This window comes from Talpa occidentalis, unplaced genomic scaffold (assembly GCF_014898055.3).
Source record: "Talpa occidentalis isolate TD23 unplaced genomic scaffold, MPIMG_talOcc4v2.1 talOcc4.3, whole genome shotgun sequence".
NCBI lineage: Eukaryota > Metazoa > Chordata > Mammalia > Eulipotyphla > Talpidae > Talpa > Talpa occidentalis.
The window spans coordinates 50,314,887-50,332,331 of NW_023603184.1; the positions used below are offsets into that span (position 1 = coordinate 50,314,887).

A 17,445-nucleotide genomic window follows, 5' to 3' on the forward strand; every position below is an offset into this window, starting at 1 on the left:
AACTTCAGCATTCTCCTGGAAAAGTGGGGAAATGTCTACAGCTTTTTTTTTAATATATGTTTTTAGAACACTTTTAGATTTACAGAGAACTCGAGAAGACAGTGGAAAGAATTCCCATATATCCACTCTTCCAGTTTTCCCTTTATTAATTAATGACATCATGCACAATCTTTAGCATTAATGAACCAATAATGACAAATCACTATTAAGTAAAGTTCAAGGTTTATTACAATTTCCTTACTTTCTCTCTAACTAACCTGAGGTTACGGGTTTGTAGAAGGAAGATCGCAGGTGAAGAACCATTTTCACTGCATTACGTCAAGGTACAAGCTACCAACATGATTTATCACCTTTTATATCACCCTTGATCACCTGGCTCAAGTCGTGCCTGTCAGGTTTCCTCACTGTGAAGTTACTTTTTTTTTGAAAATTCTAAACTGTTTTCCATAGAGGCTGCAACATGTCCTATTCCTACCCATGATACAGCAGGGTTTCAGTTTCTCCATATCCTCAACAACATGAGTTATTTACTGCTGTTGTTTTTCATTACCACCATCCTAGTGCATGTGAAGTGGGATCTCATGGTTTTGTTTGCATTTCCCTAATTACTTTTTTTAAAGATTTATTTTTATGTAAGAACTGGGGTACAGGCCAGAGGTACAGGAGGGTGAGAGGATTCACCAGAGACAGAGTGGGGAGAAGAACAGGCAGACTGACAAAATACACTGCTGAGGGGAGCAGCAGGCAAGATGGGAGAGGTCTGCCGCACCATGTGGGTATCCCCCTGGCCGGCCGGGAATCTAACCTGCACTGCAGAGTCTGCAGACAGCCCCACAGTGTTGCACTCAACCCGCTGTGCCACCAGGGAGGCACCATTTCCCTAATTATGCTGAATATTTTTTTCATGTGCTACTTCCATTTGTACACTGTCTTTGATAAAATGTTTATAGAAGTCCTCTGTTTTTGTTTCACTGGAACAAAGCTGCTGGAACTGTATGAAAGACAGCTATGTAACTATTTGAAAGGATGATTCACAGATACTTCTCAAAATACTCTCCACACATAATGATTCCAAACTCTTTTTTTCATCAAGGTCAATAGTCACCAGCTCATAAACACTCTGTGCTGGACACCAGCTCTGCCAGCACAGGGAGACACCGAGGTCCCCGTTTCCTGCAAAGGCTCACTCTGGAGCCTGGGCACCTTCACCAAACATCTGTAGTCTGGCAACTGCTCACAGGCTTGGAGAAGACTGTGACCATTTCTCTGTGGCCCCAAGGATCCAAGGGAGGCCTCAGCGTTTACTTGTGTTATCCTATTTAATAACAGCCCATTTTTTTCCACCAAGTTAAGAGTTTCCCTTGGCTGACTGCCACCCACTTCTTTTGTATTTGAGGAAAAAGTATGACTGTTTAGCAACTGATAATTTTGGGGATTTAAAAAATATTTCTAGATGCTTCCTTTAATCTTGAAGTTAATGTTAAAGCAACTTCAGATTTACAAGTCCACAAAACAAAAATACAAGCACTTTAGTTCTATCATCTTCTCCAAGATGCTTTACTACAGTGTAGGGGAAATGTATTAGAACTTATATTTCTCTACAAAAAATTGGTAGGATTTGCATAACATAGAGGAATTGACAGTGAGCTTGTTATTCATTTATTTCTCATTGAGAAATTACCTTTTCTGTGATCTGGGTAAATAGAGTTATGGATCATACTTTCTATTTTTTTTTTTAAGATTTATTTATTTATACAAGCACTGGGTACAGTCAGAAGTGCGGGAGGGTGAGAGAATTCACCAGAGCCAGAGAGGAGAGCAGAACAGGCAGACTGACGAAGCACACTGCTGAGGTGAGCAGCGGGCATGGCAGGAGAGGTCTGCTGCTCTATGTGGGTTTCTCCCTGGCAGCCTGGGGATCGAACTGGCGCTGCAGAGGCTGCGGGCAGCTTCACAGCCCAGCGCTCAACCGCTGCGCCACTGGGGAGGCCCCATACTTCCTATTTTTAACAAAGCTCTCAAAATAGGACAAGTGAATTTTAAACATGGCTGACACTCTTAGTTATACAGTTAAACCCTGAATAACTTAAGAGCTAGGGATGCCCTCCCTCTTCCCCACCCATCAAACATCTGTGTATAACTTCAAAATTTACATAAAACTTTACTACTAATAGCCTGCTTTTGACCAAAAAGTTTACTGATAACAATTGATTAATACATGCTTTGTACAGTATATATGTTACATACTGTAGTCTAATAATAAAATAAGCTAGAAAAGGGAAATGTTATTAAGAAAATCACAAGAAAGAGAAAATGCATTTATAGTACTCAGATCTTTGTGGTATTCAACCAAGACACATAAATACCACATAGCATTTATTGTTCCTCTGAAATGCCTCAACTGTTACAGATCATTCACTCTAGCCAAATGCACCTACTAACCTGCTACAGCTTTTCCCAGGGATCCTTTGGACCTCCCTAAGGTGCAACAACTAATAACTAATGGATCAATATCTGGCAAAAATTTGGCCTCAAGACCCTGTTTTAGAGCTAAAGGCCAGGGACTGTTTCCATTGGTCACTGCCTCTACTGAAACAGTGTTAATCTATTATAACTCACTGCTGAGTTTACCTATTATCATCTTCCCTAAATGAACATCTCCGGCCCAGCAAGTAAACTCTACCTGTGAGCTTAGCCCTGCACACATTCCAAGGGCAAAGCTTATCGGCACTAGAGAGAAGATATTTGAATAGATTCCACTGTAAAATGTCATGACTCAAGGCAATAAGTTTTCAGGAGGTGTCCATGCCCCAACCTCCTGCTGTCGAGAGATCCAGGCTTTCTGGTACCCATTCCTTCTGATTGACTTCTCCAAGGGAAGGCCTCACAGCCCTGCTTGGTCATCTTCCTAGAGGCCTCTGCATGCAGAGGTCTGCTGTGTACTTGACTACCTCTCCTCTCTTGTTTATTACACAAGACCTATGAGCTGCTGCTTTGTACCAGGTCTACCAGGTTAGGCACTGGGAGTCCTAAAGGAATAGTCCCGGTAATTGTCATTAGTCTCCGAGGAGATATGTGGATCCACATATTATGGCTAACCTGGGGCTCTGCATATAAAATGGAGTGCTGGCTGTTCATGTGTTGTGGGATTAAGTCAACTAATGCATGTGAAATTCTCAGCACAGGCACAGGCACACAGGATGTGCTACTGAACACCAAATGATTTTGTTTGTGGGGCAAGGTGACATGTGAAAGCTCATGAGTAGATACTTAAGGGTCATCAGAAGCTAGTCTGGCAAAAGGAGGTTGGAGGAACAGGGGCTGGAGTGATATCACCACATCAACTCTAGCTTCTTGTCCAATGGCTCAGGCAAGGCTCCTATCTCTGCAATTCTGTGCCTTCTCACCATGCCCCAGGAAGCACCTTATTCTGGCTGCCAGTCTTAGAGGTCAGAGAGGTTAAAACTTGCCCAAGGTTATACAGCAAGTCCATGGCAGAAGCAAGAGTAGAACCCAGGTCCACACACTCCTACAGTTCATACTCTCCTCTGAGCTAGCAGCTGCTCCTAAGAGATAACAGATGAAACAGGTCATTGACTAAGTTGACCTTTATTCAATTAGAGATAGAATTATTCTGCTTTTCGAAGTAGAGTCAGTTACCTCAGTGGTTCAGCCAGCATTCAAAAGCTTCAAAAAGTCTTAGCAAACACAAACTTGAGAATAGCCTCCCTCACATACATACTTCTGTAGCCAGGTACAAAATTAAAAATCCAGAAATACATCATGTATTCCTGAAAGGGGTGTGGAGGATAGTTTGCTCATTACTGCCAGAACCAACCCAGCTTTGCGCTTAAAGACCAAGCTTTGGTGCTATGGGCAGCAAATGTATGGAGGCTGCCTGTGACTTTTCATATGATATACACAAGCTTCTTATTCTAGCTGGGAGATAAAATTCAAAATTCCTTCCATGGGATAATGACCAGGATCTGGAAGTGTTGTTCTCATGCAGTCAGTATGGGAAGGGAACAGGAAGTCAAAGTTCTACATTCATTTCCTCCACTTTGGGGCTGTTCTTCATCTCTCTGAGTCTGCAGCCTTTGCTGGGTGGTATTAAAACGAGAACATGAATGTTGATATCTCTGTAAATTCTAAGGCGTGGTGGAAAGGTTTAGAAAAGGTTCTGATTATTGCCATTTCAAATCCCTCTAGGTTCAGGACTATAAGCAATTTAGCAATTGTACTTTATGACATTTACTTCCTTTCTAGTCTCTTTTCCCTTCAAGCAATGGAACTTTTGAGGGTACGGATTATGTCTAAATGAACTATGTGCCCCTTTTACCCAGCACAGTAACTGGCACAGGGTAACATTCAAAAAATACATGCACAGATGAATAGATTCATTCATTCTTTCAACAAAAATTACTAGGTTCCCCTATATACTAGATGCTATTTTAGACCCTGGGGAACCAGCTGTGAAAAGATAGAAGGTTCCAGTTCTCTCTAAACCCCAAGTGAATCATTCCTATTGCAAATTAATAACAGCCTTTGTCACTGCTACATCAATGCATTTGTCTGCCCAGCACTGAGCTGCAGGAAATGTTCTATGCCTGCACATGTTCTCTACTGTCTTCCCTACACAGCAGCCACTGGCCTCAAGGTAGTACCTGAAATGTGGCCAGTATAACTGGGAAACTGAATTTTTCGTTTCATTTTAATTAACTTAAAGTAAACAGTCACATACTGTACTGGACAGCAAAGAACATGTCCACATTCAGAATCATGTGCAGCCTGGTCTATGGAAAAGCATGTGGAACTGAAGACTCAGAGCCCTGGGTTGGGTCCTGGCTCTGCCACAGGGCCCAGGCATGCTGACCTTCCTTCTGTGCTCCCTGTGTGAGATGCAGAGACCCACAGTTTGTGGTGTGGGTGTGTCCTGGGAGAGGTGGGAAAACAGGAGAGAGAAGTGAACTTGACATGGCAGGGGAGATTTTGGGACCCTCTTCCTGGCTAGCCCAGCTCCAGGAGAGAAGGAAAACATAAGGGTTGGGGACTCTTGAAACTTCAAAAGAGTCATTACATGTTTCACAATGAGTGATTTAAAAGTCAAGGATGGGGGCAGGGAGGCAAAACTGAATACAAAGCTATGCAAATAAAACCTACAGGGAGAAGTAAGGGGGCAGGAACACCTGTGAGAGGTGGAGCAAAGAGATTGTGTCCACCTGACTTTATAGGCACATTCTGAAAATGTTAGGAACAATTGGAGCATCTTACAATTGGATTTGGTGGCTTTAGGTAAACAGCAACTCCAGAAGAAAATTATTTTTTTAAAAGATTTATTTATTTATACAAGCACTGGGTTCAGTCAGAAGCACAGGGGGTGAGAGAATTCACCAGAGCCAGGGCAGGGAGCAGGGAGCAGAACAGGCAGAAGGACCGAAGTACACTGCTGAGGGGAGCAGCGGGCGGCAGGAGAGGTCTGCACGCCATGTGGGACCCTCGCAGGTGGCAGGGGATCGAACCGGCGCTGCAGAGGCTGCAGGCAGCTTCGCAACCCAGTGATCAACCCCTGCGCCACCAGGGGAGGCCCCAGAAGAAAATCTTTGCAGTGATCTACGAGCTGCCGCCATTGGAGAGAACAAAGGTGAATACGAAATGTCAAGAAGAGTCAATAAAAGAGCTGTTAGATGGACTTGCTTTGTAAGCACCTGAGCTTCCAAGGAGGCACCACATTAAAAAGGCTGTGCATTGGGACCATTTCCACCAGTAGCAGGTGGAGGTTCCCGGGAAACCTGGTAGCATGTGACCCTGCTTCTCTGATGGGACGTGTGTGTGTGTGTGTGTGTGTGTGTGTGAGAGAGAGAGAGAGAGAGAGAGAGAGAGAGAGAGAGAGAGAGAGAGAGAATGTGTCTGTTCATGGGGAGCAGGCATATTGAAGAGGATTCATCTTTTGCCCTTGGAATGTCTCAAGGTCTTGCTCTCACTTTGCCTCCCTAATGTCTTTTAAATATGTTTTTAATAACTTCATGTCGAGATATGAAACAGCTATTAGAATCAAGTCACTTTGGAGGAGCAGACTCCCCTGCTGTTGCCCATTGCCTGTCCCCCCTCCCAACTAACGTCCTAGTCTCAAGTCTCCATTCTGGCAAAGATGTAAAGTTCCAAGCTATTATAATTTAAATATCATTCTAAAAAAATAAACTACACAACCAAGTTAATTCTCTAGGCATCAGTTTACTTTTTTTTTTTTTTTTGTAAGATTTAAAAAAAATTTCCTTAACTCTTTATTTATTTAAAGATTTATTTATTTATTTATACAAGCACTGGGTACAGTCAGAAGCGCCGGAGGGTGAGAGAATTCACCAGAGCCAGAGCGGGGAGCAGAGCAGGCAGAAGGACCGAAGCACACTGCTGAGGGGAGCAGCGGGCGGCAGGAGAGGTCTGCGCGCCATGTGGGACCTTCGCTGGTGGCCGGGGAGCAGCCGGGGATCGAACCAGCGCTGCGGAGGCTGCAGGCAGCTTCGCAACCCAGCGCTCAACCGCTGCGCCACCAGGGAGGCCCTCATCAGTTTACTGTTGCTCGCTCTTTCTTCCAGGCATCAGTTTTATCCATCTGTGAAATGGGGATAATACATGCCCCATCTATTTCACAGGGATAGGTGTGCCAGTAAAGGTAATAGGCAATGCAGTGATTTCAACTATAAATATTAAAATAATACTTTAACAAAGTAATCATTTAAAAATACATTAGATAAATTAATAATAATTTAATACCTGTTAAATGCTAATAAGCAATGATGGGAATAACTCATGTAGCTTCACTGGCCCCTTTCTTCAACTTAAGACTAGATCCGGGGCTGGTGACAAGTGTTCTTGAGAGACATTGTGTGACTTTTGGAGACAACAGAGATGAAGCAGTTCATGACCTTCCTGTTCCTCTAGGCCCGGGGCATTGCCTCCTGCTTTCATGGAGCCCTGCACATTCCTTCACCCCTGGCTTTAACACAGTGTCTTGCAACTATCTATGTGAGTTTCTTCTATCTGAAAACAAGACTTGTGCATTTCTGCATCCCTGACAGTTACACAGTGCCTAGCACATAATAGGCATTTCATGGCATAAACTGAATGAAGAAATGAAAGAAAGCATATGATGATTCCTATTTTTATTTAAAAAGGTGGAGTAGGGCCTCCCTGGTGGTGCAAGGGGTGAAGACGCAAACTATGAAGCTGTCTGCAGCTGCTACAGCACGAGTTCGATCCCTGGACAGGGAGCTACCCATATGGCGCAGCAGACCTCTCCTGACTCACCCGCTGCTCCCCTCAGCAGTGTATTTCAATCAGTCTGCCTGTTCTGTTCCCCACTCTCTCTCTCCCCCTATGAGAATCCTCTCACCTCCCCCCTACACCTCTGGCCTGTACCCCAGTTCTTGTATTAGTTCTTGTATGCATAAATTAAATCTTTTTTTAAAAAAAGCTGGATTAGAGGGCATTCAGTGGTTTATAAATTGGTATATGATATGGTGATTAAGAGCTAAGCTTGGAATCATGTAATTCTGAGTCTGCAATGCTGGTTCATGAAGATTACCTGTGATGAATGAGGTATGTAAAGTATTTAACCCTCAAAGGTGGCTAGTGATTAGCACTGTGAGAGGCTTGGGAAGGGTTGGGGAAGGTAGAGCACAGGCTTTGTGGGAAAGGTGACTTTTGACCCAGGTTCTAGCAGGTAACCTGAGAACCTGTTCCAGGTCATGGAGGGAATTTGCCACACCAATCTTAATGACAGCAACCTGCATTCTTATCTCGTTTTCCTTAGTGTGTGTCAGATCTCTGGAGGCAAGAGAAGGCCAGGTGGAAGGGAGGAGAGGAAAATTTTTCTGCCTGTTCTGCTTCCATTCCAGAACTGGCTGCCACCGAAAATCTCAGAGGAAGTTTCAGGAAATCCACATGTTCTGTGTTGCTACCTGCTCAAGGCTAAGCAGAGCGCCTCTTCACTGTTCCTACAGCCAGACTGACTTGTGTCTCACCGTTTTTTATGTGTTCTTCCAGAGACACTAGTGAGAGAATCAGCCTCCTCTCTGGCTCACTGCACCACTTAGTCCCCCCGATTTCCCCTTGGCTGTCCTTCTCCTTGAAAACCCTTGGATCGAGGCCTCGAGGCCTCATTAGGTGACCTTTACTTCAGCTCATACCCTCAACTGTCTGGTAGACTAGGTGTCCCAGCCTGGCAGACAGAGCAACAGAAGCTCTTGAAAGCTTCTTAGAAGCACAGATTTCTAGGCTCACTCCCAAAGACTGGGAGTCAGTCTGGAATGGAATCAGGGACTTAGGGATTTTTAAACTCTCTTCAATAATTCTGAAAATTAGTCATATTTGGGAACTGGGTCCATTTGTGGGTGGGTACATTTCTTTACCTGAATTTCAAGTTTATAAAACCCAGAGCCCAAATCTCCATCTTTAAGTTCAAATCAGTAATTCCCTGGACTTCTGTCATGGTAGAACCAAGTTGAAAGCTCATTCTGCTACTCTTTGGGAAGAATGGCTCCCTCCCCTTCTTGTATTCTAGTGCAGTAACCGTCAATGAACACATGTGCTTTAGGATACAAGTATGCTATATGGAGAACTGTCACTAAGACAGGTCATTTTTTTTGTTTTTCTTTTTAAATTTTATTTTTATATTCCCCATACAATTGCAACCCCCTTATTTTGACCCCATCCCTCCTTTCCCTGCCCCATCCCTCCACAGTGTGTCTCTGGTTCATAGTTGTTTGTTGTTTGTTGATTTTGATTTTTTCTTATATTTTTCCTGGTCCCTTATTTAGGTTTTCTAGATTCCTGCTATGAGTGAGACCATTCCTCAACCTACTAAAGATAGAGCTTCCATATGATCCAGCAATTCCACTCCTAGGTATTTACCCAAAGGACACAGAAACAATAATTCCAAAGAGCACCTGCACCCCTATGTTTATAGCAGCACTATTTACAATAGCTAAGCTTTAGAAACAACTCAAAAGCCCAAAAATAGATGACTGGATCAAGAAGATATGGTACATATACACCATGGAATATTACTCAGCAATCAAAAAAGATAAATACATGCAATTTGCAGCAACATGAATGGAGCTGGAAGGGATCATGCTCAGCGAAATAAGCCAGAAAGAAAACAGGTCATTTTAATCCAGCTCATGGTCAGTGTGTGCACAGCTGGGGAATGAGAAAAGCAATGCGGAGGACCACTGTACACAACTGCTTGTGTGTTGTGTACTGAATCATATCACACTGAATATCACATATCATATTTCTGCTGAATCATATCACACTGATTCTGGAATTCTGGAGACACAGTCTGTTCTCACGAATAGTATCTTCCTTCCCTGGAATAGAGGGAGATCATCAGCCTGTTTACTCATAAACTTCTTAAGGAACAAATTTTGGCACCTTCCCTGACTAAGTACTCTGCGAGTCGAGGACAGCCACTGCTTTCTGCCAATAGCCTTTGGAACTTCACTCAGCCAAGTATTGGTACTAACAAGGTTGGGCCTCATGCAGCAGCTTAGTCAAAATGAATTTCCCATTGCTGTGAAAGTGAAAATAATCTTACTTTTCAGAAAGTGAATTAATTTTGTATCCTACTTTTTTTATTCAAGTATTTTGTAAAAACAAAATTCATTACACAAGCAACTACGTGCCTTTCTCAACATCTTTCCAAATGGAAAAAATGCCTTGTTTATTTTTTATTGCTTTATTTTTTCTAAAACTGCTGATGTTATGTGATCCTAGACAGGACAGGGTTCATTACCCCTATTTAATGAAGAAAAAAATTGAGGTTCAGAGGGGTCATTGACATGCCTTGAGTGTGTGGCAGGTACATGTTATTCAAAAGCACATGAGAGTAATATCTATTTTAACTTGTTCACCAGTGGAAGACAGATTGTTACAAAGTTTGTGGATATGGACCAGCATGGAAGAGAAATGGAAGAATCTGCTTCTGAAATACTTGGCAACTCTGGGATTTTGTCCTAAGCAAACAAGGGAACTAAGAGGTAGATAGCTGGAAGATTGATAATTCATTCACTTGGCAAAATTCCCTATGATAGCTGGAATACTTCATCAACCATTCTTCTCAAGAGACTGTTATTTAAAATTTAAATAATATTGTTCTTGGCACCCCGTTGGTCCTCTAACTTGGCTACATATCCACAGGGTAATGGCAGAGGAAAGTGATGGTTTGGGGAGCCATGAAGGATGAGGGAGTCTGCTTCCTTCCTCCAACAACACAACCATTTTTTGACAGGCCCAGCCCATAGTTTACTTTTTCATTGAGTCAAAAAGGGAACTATAATCCCTTGTGCTCTTTCTGCCCTTGTTTTTATGGTGATGGTGCACAGGTGAATTGTTGGTGGGAATTCTATGAGGACTACACCTGAGAAGAGAAAGCAAAACATTGTTTAAAATATGTTTGTAAAATTGATGTAAAATATATATGTAAATAAATCATTAAATTAAAAAAAAAGTAAACTATAACCAGGAGGAATAAAACAAACAGGCACAGATATAATTGGGACGGCCTCTGAATAGGCATTGTTTATGCATGCCTAGTGGATGCTGATGAGTGGGTGGAGGTTCCAGAACTGAATGTGAGACCAGTCAAGGTCAGTTCATGTAACAGTTGTCCGGTAGTTCACCATAACTTGTTTGAGACCTGACATTAACTAAATCCTCCTTGTGCCTGAGCTTCAACTTTGCCACCCACTCAGGCAAACCAGGAAGAAGGTATTTTTTTCCCCTGAAGACAGACGACCCATTTGACACACCAAGATCAGAATAAACAGACTCCTTCTCTTTTGTGACTCAGGAGGAGTTAGTTTATTCAGTCTAGGTCCAAAGTCATTTTGCAGGGATTTTCTAGTAGTTGATTTCTAGTTTTATAGCATTGTGAGCAGAAAAAAAATATTGGTATGATTTCAATCTTAATTGAAATCACACACTTAACCTGTGTCCCAATATGTGGTCTTCCTTGAGAATGTTCCAGATACACCTGAAAAATGTGAAGTCTACTACTTTAGGTGGAATGTACTGTAGATGTCTATTAGGCCCAGCTAATCTAGCTTATAATTTAGATGGTGCTTCTTTATTTATTCTCAATCTTGGTGATTTGCCCACAGTTGTAAATGGAGTGTTAAAATCCCTTGCTACTATAGTGTTGCTGTTTATGACTTGTTAGTTTATCATTGATAGTTTTATATATTTTGATGAATAATTTTGAACATATTATATATTCTTGTTATACAAGTCCCTTAATCATTATATAGTGTCTCTGTCTCTTATTATCTTTCTAAACTGGAAATTTGATATAAATATAGCTGTTCCTGCCTTTTGTGTTTATCATTTGTTTGTAGAATTGTCTTCCAGGCTTTTACTTTAAGCCAGTAGTTTTTTTCTTTTTTTTTTAGAGCTGAGATGAGCTTCCTATAAACAACAAAAGGTTGGACTTTGTTTCAGTAGCCATTCAGTCACTTAAACTTTTTAAATGGTGAACTCAAGCCATTTAAGGTTATATAGGAATATGTGTGTTTATTACCATTTTGTATATTTTTGTTGTTTTTATAGTTTGCTTTTGTTCTTTTTTCTTCTTCTTTCCACTATGTGTTTCGTCTATGGATTTTTTTTTGTTTTGAGGTTATATAGAGCTCTATGTGTGATACATTTACACTTGTGATCTGCTGAGTGATTTGATCTCAGCTCATTCTGACAGTCCACATTTTTACTCCACATTGTATGATTTTAATAGCTGTTATTTCTAGGTAAAATTTCTTGTTGTTCTGTAAGTCTCTTTAGTATTTCTTTCAAGGCTAGTTCTATGGTGATGAATTCTTTTAATTTTTGTTTTTCTGTAAAGCTCTTTACTCCTCCTTCAGTCTTTAATGAGTCTGGCTGGATAAAACATTTTCAGTTGGAAATCCTTTTTATGAGAACTTTAGATATTTCCTGCTATTTCCTTTTGGTCCACAAATTCTCCACTGAGAGCTGGTGGATAATCTTATTGGTGCTCCTTTGTATGCAACTCTTTTTTTCCCTGAATGCTTTTAATATCCTTTCCTTGTCACTAGTTTTTAGAATTTTAATTATGTGTTGTTTCCATTCTGAATTATTTTGTATGGAACTGTTTAGGCATCTTGGATCTGAATATCTGTTTTCTTTTCATGTTAGGAAGATTCTCAGCTATTATTTCTTTAAATAAATTTTCTACCTCTTTCTCGCACTCCTTTCATTCTAGGGTACCTATGATGAAGATGTTGCTTCTCCTTATATTGTCCCAAAGATTTATTATACAGTTATGTTCCTTTTGATTTGTTTTTCTCTTTGTTGGTCTCTGTGTTTTCCATGATTGTACATTCATACTCACTAATTCTGTTAGCTGCTTCTAGTTGTCTACTACTGAGTCCCTCTATTGTACTTTTTAGTTTAGTTACAGAATTCTTTAAGCCCATATTTCCATTTGAAGTTTTCCCATTCTTATTGTTTCCTGCTTTTTTCCCCTATTAATTATTTTTCTTATTTTGATAAGTATAGTTGTGACTGTTGCTTTAAACTCTCCATTGGTAAATTACACAGTTTTGCTGAATTTAGATTTTTCCCATTTCATCATTTGTGATATATTCCTCTGTTTTGTCAATTTTAGCTGTTTTTTAATATATATTTTTTCTGAGGTAACTGGCTTACAACATTGTATGTAATTCAGAAGCATGGAACCACACCTCTGCAGATGAATGTCACCACACCACACCCACCAAGGCACATGTAGTCCTCCACCATAGTCTCTCTGCACAATATGTTACACCTTTTCTCCTTCCCATATTGTAGCATCAATTCCAAAATCAAAATGCTAGTGTTTGGTATTGGTTTGGTTTTGTCTCACCCTTTACTTTTTTCTTTATATTCCACACATAAGTGAAGCCATCTTGTATTTGTCTTCTTCTGACTTATTTTGCTTAGTATTATCCCCTTGAATTCTATCCATGTAGTCACAAATGACAAGAGTTCATTTTTTTTTAGAGCTGAGTAGTATTCCATTGTGAATAATCCACCTCACTGTCTTAGGGCAGCTAGATTGTTTACATAACCTGGCTATTATAAACAGTACTGTAACGAATGTACAGAGTACATGTATATCTCCAAATTAGTGTTTCTACATTGTGTGGGTAAATACATAGGAGGAGTCATGCTGGACTATATGGTAGGTCTATTTTTAATATTTTGAGAAATCTACACACTGTTTTTCACTAGGGGGGTACTGATCTCCAGTCCCAATAAAGTATACAAGGTTTCCTTTGTATTCGCATCCTTGCCAACACTTGTTTCGTTTTTTTTTTTTTTTTTTGTTGTTGTTGTTGTTTTAATATGGACCATTCTCACAAGTATGAGATGGTATCTCACTGTGGTTTCAATTTATGTTTCTCTGAGCATTTTTCCTAATGCCTTTTGGCCACCTTTATATCTTCTTTGGTGTAGTGTCTACTTAGATATTCTGCACTTTTTTTTTAAGATTTATTTATTTATTTATACAAGCACTGGGTACAGTCAGAAGCGCGGGAGGGTGAGAGAATTCACCAGAGCCAGAGCGGGGAACAGAACAGGCAGTCTGACGAAATACACTGCTGAGGGGAGCAGTGGGCAGCAGGAGAGGTCTGCACGCCATGTGGGACCCTTGCCGGTGGCCGGGGATCAAACAGGTGCTGTAGAGGCTGCGGGCAGCTTCACAGCCCAGCGCTCAACCTCTGCACCACCAGGGGAGGCCCTATTCTGTACATTTTTATTGAGTTATTTTGTTGCTGTTGTTACTGAGCTGTGGGGGTTCTTTAAAAATTTTGAATATAAGTTCTTTGTCAGAAGTATGATGTGCAAATATTTTTTCTGATTCAATTGAGTGTCTTTGTTTTACTGATAGCTAAAGCTTTTTAGTCTGACATAGTCACATTTATTTATATTTACTTTTGTTTCTTTTGTGTTGGATACAAGTACACAAAGACATCACAGAAGTCAATAACAAATGTCTTGCCTATGTTTTCTTCAATGTGTTTGGGGTCTTACACCCATATACTTAATCCACTGTGATTTAATTTTTTGTGTAAGATATGTGAGATGGTTATCTAGTTTCATTCATTTGCTTGTGGCTGTCCACCATGTGTTGAAGAGATTCCCATTTCTCCAAAGTGTAGTTAGTTTAAATCTCATCGTTAGTTTAAATCTCTTAGTCAAAGTGTCATAGTTTAAATCTCCTCTTCCAGGCTCCCAATTTTATTCTATTGGTCCGTGTGTCTGTTTGTTCCATTACTATATTGTTTTGGTTATTACAGCTCTGTAGTATAGTTTGAAACCAGGGAGTGTGATACCATCACTTGTACTTTTTTGTCAGGACTGTTTAGGCTATTTGCAGTCTGTGGGTCACTATGAATTTCAGTATTTTTTGTTCTGTTTCTTTTAACAATGCTATTGAAGCCTTGATAAGATTGTTTTAAATATGCACATTGCTTTGGGTAATGGCCATTTTAGTTCTGTTTTCTTCCAATCCATGAGCAGGGACTATCTTCCTAGTTTTGGTGTCATCTTCTATTTTTTTTTTTTTTTTAGCAATGTCTTACTTATAGTTTTCATTCTACAGGTTCTTCTGTGTGACTACTTGTTTATATGCAGTCTCACGTTGTTCATGTGAGAATAATAGGTGGGCACGCAGGTCTTCTGAAGCTGATTATCTAGGAGTTTCCTGCCAATAAGACAATAAATATTATACCTGGATATCCTGCACTGTTCACTGAGCAGGGAAATAAGTGCCAGAAATTGCATCAATCTAGGCCTGCACCTCTGCTGACTCCCCAAAGAGGGCACCAATAACCCTCTGGGCAGACTGATTCACTGTTACCACCTGAATTTTCTTCCTATGCCCTAGGCATGGGCTGGAGGTCACATGCAGAAAGGGAAAGGTGGCTTCCTGGACTCCCTACATGGGCATGGTCAGTTCTGGGATCCCAGCTATTGCATAAGTAAGACAAGTGATTCTCTCCATTGCTGAATGTAGTCATTGGCCACTGGAGTGCCTTAATTGAACAGCTGAGTAATCTGTGCTCTTGCTGAGAAGTATGCACTATGCTTCCTAGGCCTGTGCCATGGGACACCCTGGAGCACTCAGTGTGGGTAGGGCAGATACCCCCCTGGTGAATCATTCCTGACTATCATTTAGTCTTTTCTACCCTTTCTGATGGTTTCTCTCTCTCCTTCTTGCTGAGACATTGGCCCTCATTTCCCCAGTTCAGTTCTAGATGCTGCTGCTCTCTCCAGATGTCTGCCCTCAGAGTCCCTGAAGGAAGCAATGACTCAAGATCCTGTCCATCTGCCATCTCCCCCCCCCCATTTATATTTTATGGGTTGAGATAAAGAACTTTATTTCCTTATTTTGGTGTAATGGCCTTATATTAAGATTACAGGTTATAGGATATAATCCTAGGCTGTTTGCCCGGGATCCCAAAATGTCTGTTGGTTTATAGCCTGAAGCCTCGACATCTATTTGGATGTGTATACCAGAGGTGTATTATAGGCATGGTGTAGGAGGAGGTGCCAAGATAGTGGGAAAACAAGAGCCTGCTGCTAATAAGTACCAAGGATTTAAGTACCAAGGTGCTTCAGATAACCAAAATGTGGGGAGGGGGAAAGGAAAGAGGGAATCTATACTGATTTGAGAGCTACAGGTTCACACTGTGGAGAGGCTACTATCCTAATTATGATCATGGGCTGATGAAGGCCATGTGTTTCTGAAAGTCTGCACAAGCCATCCACAAAAACGCTATCACTCCTGCAGACATCTTTCAACCCTCTCCCAGGGAGGGTTGGGTGGGTGTTATAGTTGGGATAAAATTGTGCTAAGTTTTAGATACTGCCTTTTTAAAATGGGGCTGATAACTGTACCTACTCCAACTTCATAATGTGTTTCTTATGCATTAGAGTGGTGCTTAGTAATGGCTCACTAAATAAATGCTGGCTATTGTTATGTTTAAATGAAACAGTTTCACTGATAAATTGGTGGCAAGTAAGAGCTACGCATCATTTTAATTCTAGATGCCAACGTCCATCTACTCCCTGAGTATCGCCACCTGCATATCTGGAGGTCTGTCAAACACCACATGCTGTAAACCATATTCATTTTCCATGCCAAACATCCCTCCTGCATTTTCTGCTTAAGAGTGGTATCACCAGGTAGCCCAGTGGCAGCTTAAAATTCATCCAGGATTCCTCACAATTCCACACACAAATTTAGTCATTACTAAGTCCATTTGATTTTCCATCTTCTAAATAGCTCTGGTATCTTCCCTGTTATCCATCCAGCTCATTCTCATCTTCCTCGTCTCTTCTAGATTGAGATCATCCCAATCTGCTAATAAAACAGTGGTTCTACATGTCCTGGACTCTGGTCTTAGCCATTCCTAAACACTGCCCTTGCAAGACAATTTTTAGATCTTCTTCCACGTTGCTGTTTAAAAAAAAACAAATTTGATAATTTTCACTTTCTAAAATTAAAACATCTTTAGCAAATTCTTCAAGGTTTTCTATAAGGTATTTATCCTTTTTGACTTCATCTCCCACCACCTTACTTGGGTAGCCTTCAACATGGCAAACTTCCCATTCCCAGAGGAAGCAGGCATTGTCACACCTCCGGGCATGCACATTCTAATAATGGCCTTTTATGCCTGTCTGCTAATCACTCTGGCGCATGAAGGATAACATGTACATTGACTTAAACTTACAATTAAGTACTCTGACTCTCAAACTTCAGTCTACAGCACAGCACCTGGATTTCTGTTTGAACATTGAAATCTGAAACCTCTGTCTGTAAAGTGCTGATTACAGCAGGCCAGGACTTTTCACCTGCATCCTCAGAAATTGTTAAGAAACCACATCAGAGGGGTAGATAAAGGTTTTACACAAACTTTCATCTGCAAAACACAAATTCAGAAATAAATGTACCTTGTCCTTTGGAAATATCTCAACAGTTTCAATGAAGAGAATTTCTTTGTATGTATCTACTAATGTTATTGCCTTAAAATATAAAGACTGCATATTTCAAAAGCACAACAATGGCACTAATCTTCATACACTGTTGTAGCAAGATCTCCCTTTGTCTCTAGTGGAAAATCCCCACGGGAATCTGGGCACTGAATGAGTTTTCAACACTTGCCTTCCTTGTGGAGAAGGAAGTTGAGCTGTTTCCATTGAATGTGAAACAAAGGTATTTCTCTGTTATTTTCCATAAAGAAAAAAAAAAGGAGAAGCTTCAAGTTAGTGTAGGGTGAAGAAAACGTCAGGCTTTTCTGCCCTCCCGCCATAGGGATAGATGATGGATCCTTGCGGTCCTGAATGCATGCCTGATGGCGGGCACCTGGAATAGGGTGTGGGCATAGG

At 40.9% G+C, this 17,445-nt stretch overlaps 1 protein-coding gene across 1 annotated transcript in view; it reads right to left on the reverse strand.

The window, feature by feature from the left end:
- The window catches only part of ME3 (malic enzyme 3), a 229,843-nt gene that overhangs the window by 119,121 nt on the left and 93,277 nt on the right, over positions 1 to 17,445 (reverse strand). The gene's annotated exons all lie outside the window — the stretch shown is intronic.